Source organism: Myotis davidii, unplaced genomic scaffold (genome assembly GCF_000327345.1).
Source record: "Myotis davidii unplaced genomic scaffold, ASM32734v1 scaffold699, whole genome shotgun sequence".
Taxonomy (NCBI): domain Eukaryota; kingdom Metazoa; phylum Chordata; class Mammalia; order Chiroptera; family Vespertilionidae; genus Myotis; species Myotis davidii.
Genome location: NW_006291007.1, coordinates 3,067,528 through 3,072,862, shown reverse-complemented (window position 1 = coordinate 3,072,862; position 5,335 = coordinate 3,067,528). Strand labels below are relative to the sequence as shown.

The 5,335-nt window shown below is 44.6% G+C and overlaps 1 long non-coding RNA gene across 1 annotated transcript in view; it reads left to right on the top strand.

The window, feature by feature from the left end:
* LOC107183126 overlaps positions 1 to 1,445 on the top strand; it is a 62,637-nt gene extending 61,192 nt beyond the window's left edge. Inside the window, exon 3 of the long non-coding RNA XR_001513895.1 lies at positions 1,394 to 1,445. This is a non-coding gene — a long non-coding RNA (uncharacterized LOC107183126). The remainder of the gene's footprint in view (positions 1 to 1,393) is intronic.
* Positions 1,446 to 5,335: the final 3,890 nt, after the last annotated feature.

Sequence of the window (5,335 nt, the reverse complement as noted above, 5' to 3'; positions counted from 1 at the left end):
ACAGAGCTGTGGTAGGCTCAGCAAGATGTGAGATGGATTTGCACAGTTCCCTTCTGAGCTGTTGGCCATACAAACATTCAAGTACACAGGGTGCAAGTGGTCCCAGGTCTCCCAGGTTCTACACATGGTGGACCAGTTTCCTATGCTTGGGCACCAGATATAACCTGACAAACAAATCCGTTTGATAGCCATGCCACCTTGATTTCCTGGTAGAAGTCATTCCAGTAGCAATGAGCAGCCCAAGGAACTGGGCATATCCAGAGTGAATACCTACAATGTGCCAGGAAACCATGATTCCTCCAATGCTCACACCTTTATGAGTCAGGCATTATTATGACCTTTCACTTTGCTGATGAGGAAACTGGGGTTTAGAAATATGGAGTAATTTACCTGAAGTTCTATCCTATATAATAAAAGGCTAATATGCAAATTGTCCCCTCAACCGGGAGTTTGACCAGGGAGTGGGGCCGGCCAGCCAACCACCTGCAGCCCCTCCCCCTGGCCAGCCCTGCCCCTGGTCAGCCCCTCCCACCCCAATCAGGGGCTGGGCCAGCTGGCCAATTGCCTGCAGCCCCTTCCCCCAGCTGGCCTGGCCCAATAGGCCCTGATGGGGCTGGGCCGGGCCAGATCCCACCCATGCACAAATTTGTGCACCAGGCCTCTAGTGTGTAATAAGCAGTCATGATTCTCATGAAAATTCTCTGGTGCCACAGCCCATATGTTTCTGTTTTAATGTCAGCCCTCAAAGGAGGGCAGGGAACACTTTGGATAGTTCTTAAAGCACCTGAGGGCATTTATTTGATGGGGTCTCTCTCTACTTTTTTTCACAGATTTTTCTGGAACTGGGGTCCTCACTCAAATGTCAGGGCTCTCTCTCAGGTGGAGAGGCTGTTTTTAGACATGATTTTTAAGATAGGCATGATTCTGAGAAAGAGGTTCCATGACAGTGTGTTCAGAAACTGCAGGCAAGGATTACAGAAAAGGGCCCCTGTCACTGAGGAGCCACTGCGAGGGCAGGTTAAGCCAAGGTGGTGGGTGTTGCCAAGTCTGGTATCTTCTGACCTTGAATGTCTTTTTAAGCTTGTTCATATGTGTCATAGAGAGCTGAGATAGCTGTAATGTAGGTGTCTTATTATAGCCGTTTTCAAGTTTTGCTGAGACCTCAAAACATTTTATTAGAAAGAAAGAAAGAACAAAAGGAAGAAAGAAAGAACAAAAGGAAGAAAGAAAGAAAGAAAGAAAAGAGAAAAGAAAAGGAAAGGAAAGAAAAAGAAAAAGGAAAGAAAAGAGAAACACAGAGAGTCCGATGAGGATATTGGGAGCAGGCTTTGGGAATGGGGCCGTGTCCTTTTCATCAAATGGGCTGCTAGTCAGCCCCTACTTCTACTTCTAGGTTCACTAGGGAGGCCTGCAGTAGCCAATGAGTCCCCTGTCCCTCCCCACCTCTCAAGCCACTGCAGCCTCCATGGGACACAAAACATGGAACTACCATTGTCCCAGACACAGCTGGCCCCGCTGCCCTCACATCGCCCGTTTTGGCCTTCCCACGATTTAGGCGGAAGGTAAACACAGCTCTGGCAGGTGAGTAGCAGGAAGGCCAGGTGCGCTGAAAGCCCAAGAGGCAGGAAGAGCCCGTGCTGTGCTGTTATAATGACAGTTTACCTAACAACAATCAAAAGGCAAATCTTTACCGCTGGATTTGAACGTCCCCATTCAGGTGGGGATGGTTCTCTCCAGCTTGGAGCCTGGACAGTTTTATGAATGGGCTCTTTTAATCAAGTGCAGGAGGCTGTAGGCTCTCCATTCGGGAGGACCCCAGGTCAGTTAGAAAATGTCACCTTCTAGAGCAGCGGTTCTCAACCTGTGGGTCACAACCCCTCTGGGGGTCGAATGATCCTTTCACAGGGATCGCATAAGACCATCGGAAAACACATATCGTATATCAGATATTTACATTACGATTCATAACAATAGCAAAATTACAGCTATGAAGTGGCAACGAAAATAATTTTATGGTTGGGGGTCACCACAACATGAGCAACTGTATTAAAGGGTCGCGGCATTAGGAAGGTCGAGAACCACTGTTTTAGATGATGTTTTATAGAATTGCATACCTGAAACCTATATAATTTTATTAACCAATGTCACCACAATAAATTAAATAAAAAAATGAAAAGAAAATATCACCGCCTAAAAACCAAAATAAAATGAAATCATATGTATAAACTGTGGTGACTTGTAAATGTATTTCTGGAGTTTTTCTAATATCAGCAAGGGACTAACATATAACATAAATTGTGATTCAGTCATTATAGTAGGCCTGAATTAATTCACCCATGGTAGAGGACGTTTGTCAAGTTTGCGACTGCTTAGCTTCTAAGCCTTCCCTCTATTGGGGGGAACTTCCCACTGTGTGAATCAAAGCAAGCCTCACCTTCCACTAGGGAAGTAGGAAGATCTAGAGGCTAACCTCTTGGGACAAGGACAAATGTCCTTAATTAGGACAAAGGCAAATGACTTAGGCTGGCCAATCAGATGCTCTTGTGTGGGACTTTAAATTGTGAGTAAATGAGGCAAAAGTGAATGAAAAGTTAGGATCCCTGGTCCCAGTAGGTTTGCTCAGTGGTTAGCGTTGGACTGCTGGCTGAAGGGTCCCAGGTTCGATTCCCGTCAAGGGCACATGCCTGGGTTGCAAGCTCAATCCCCAGTAGGGGACATGCAGGAGGCAGCCAATCAGTGACTCTCTCATCATTGATGTTTCTATCTCTCCCTCTCCCTTCCTCTCTGAAATCAATTAAAATATATTTTTAAAAAAAGAAAAAGAAAAGTTAGGATCCCTGTATATTAGAAGGATCTGACTGAGGAACCCAAATTGGATTGTTTTTGCTAAAAGATGATTATCTTGTGTTCTTCTCCTTAGGCCCCTATCTTAATTTTGTTTGGTTCTCCAAATTCTTGGTAGCTTTATAATCTCCTTTCTGTTTACAGTAACCAGAGTTGTTTCCTGCTGCTTGCAACCAAGCATTGACTGTACATGTTTGGAATGCACAGTCCCAAGTCCATTTCCAAGTGTTGTCGGGATACCTAGATGACTACAGTCTGAAATACGCTGCACATGGTAAGTGAGAGTACAGGCTTGCAGTAGGACAGGCTGGAGCTCAAATCTTGGCTGCCACTCGATAGCTGGGTCATCTCCTGCATGTTCCTTATCTTCTTAGGACATCTTAAGAACACTTTATAGCCGAAACCGGTTTGGCTCAGTGGATAGAGCGTCGGCCTATGGACTGAAAGGTCCCAGGTTCGATTCCGGTCAAGGGCATGTACCTGGGTTGCGGACACATTCCCAGTAGGAGATGTGCAGGAGGCAGCTGATCGATGTTTCTCTCTCATCGATGTTTCTAACTCTCTATCTTTCTCCCTTCCTCCCTGTAAAAAAAAAAAAAAGAACACTTTGTAAATGGTAACTAAAGCCCATTTGAACAAGCACCCATAAACATACCAGTTTTGGTTTTTTAAAAAAATGCTTTTATTGATTTTTAGAGATATAGAAAGGGAGAGAGACAGAAAGAAACATCAATGAAAGAGAAACATCATTGATCGGCCGCCTCCTGCATGCTTCTTCCTGGGGATCGAGCCTGCAACTGCGCATGTGCCTTGACCCTCTTGGTTCATGGATTGGTGCTCAACTGCTGAGCCACACCGGCTGGGTTAAACATACCAGTTTTTAAAATCAGGAAGCAAAACATGATTGCCCAAACCCTGAGGTCACTGACATTGTTTTTGGAGAGAAGTCTAACAATTTCTGAATTCCCCTGCCACCTCTCATCTCCTTTCAGAGAAAAAATGTCTGTGGTCCTTGTGTATCTGGGCCCATGTTTCAACAAAAGCTGTTTGGACCAAGGATTGACACCTGATTCAAAAGCTATCCTCTGTAGGCCAGACAGCAGCCCATGAGATGTCCTGATACAAGTTTGTCAGAAAAGGAGCACCTTCTGCAGGTTGGTGTCTGGCTGACTCAGTTGGACTGCTGGAGATATTGAGGCAAACAGTCAGAAAAAAAGAGGCAGTAGAGACAGTCATGATGCAGGTTGGAGTCTAGAGTCTCAAGCAAAAGGTACCCGCTGCTGAGAGGCCAGCAAGATAAGCCGACAACTGAGGAAGACAGAAAACAAGTAACTTAAGCACTTACCAGTTCTGCCTATTCATTTAGATAAGCAGGTACCTGTGTTGTATCTCAAATGCCAGTTGGTTTTCTTGATTTCCTATTTTCTCACTTACTTCTCCTTGTAACCATATAGCAAGCCCCACTGACTGAGAAAACCTGACTAGAACTCTGTTTCTTGCTATCCGTGGTAGACTGAATAAGCCCTCCCTCCCATATGTCTATATCCTAATACCCAGAACCTGTGATTGTTACTTTATAAGGCAAAAAGGATTTTGAAGATGTGATTAAATTAAAGGTGTTGAGCCCTGGCCAGTGTGGCTCAATTGGTTGGAGCGCTGTCCTATACACCCAAAGGTCCATCAGGACACATACCCAAGTTGCAGGTTCGATCCCCTTTCCAGGTATATAGGGGAGGTAACTGATCGATGTTTCTCTCTCTTTCAAAAATCAATTTAAAAAATTAAAGATTTTGAGATAGAGAGACTGGATTATCTAAGTGGGCCCAATGCAATCCCAAAGGTCATCATAGAAGGAAGCAGGAGGGTCAAAGTCAGTAGTAAGAGCTGTGACCATGGAAACAAGAAGTTGAAGTGATGTGAGAAAGGGGCCAGGTGGCAAGGAGTGCAGGTGGCCTGGAAAACTGAAAAGGGCAAGAGAATGGGATTCCACCCAGAAGCCTGCAGAAGGAACCAGTCCTGCAGACAGGACACTTGGCTAAATCCTAATGACACTGATTTCAGATTTCTGACCTCCAGAACTGAGTGTTATAAGAGAGTGCGCTTTTCTTGAGGAAGACAGAAAACAAGCATCTTAACACCTGACAGTTCTGCCTATTCATTTACTATTGTGGGAAATTACCTGATCTTCTCTGAGGAGATCGATTTCATTTTGCCAGGAGGAGATAAAGGGAGGGAATGGAATGTTAGATATTAAATTAAAATGTCAAGGAAGTTGTCAATGGGGCCACAGTCACTCAGAGAATATGCCGTAAGAGCAGTATTTGTAGGGAGCAAGAATTTGACATTTTGATAAAAACAAAACAAAACAAACAAAAAAACACACAACATGAACAAAGACAGTTGAGCGCCCTGGTAACACTGAAACTGCACTTGACCCAGGCCTGTACCCATCACACCATCATTTTTAATTCATTCAAAATCTGTCTGGAGA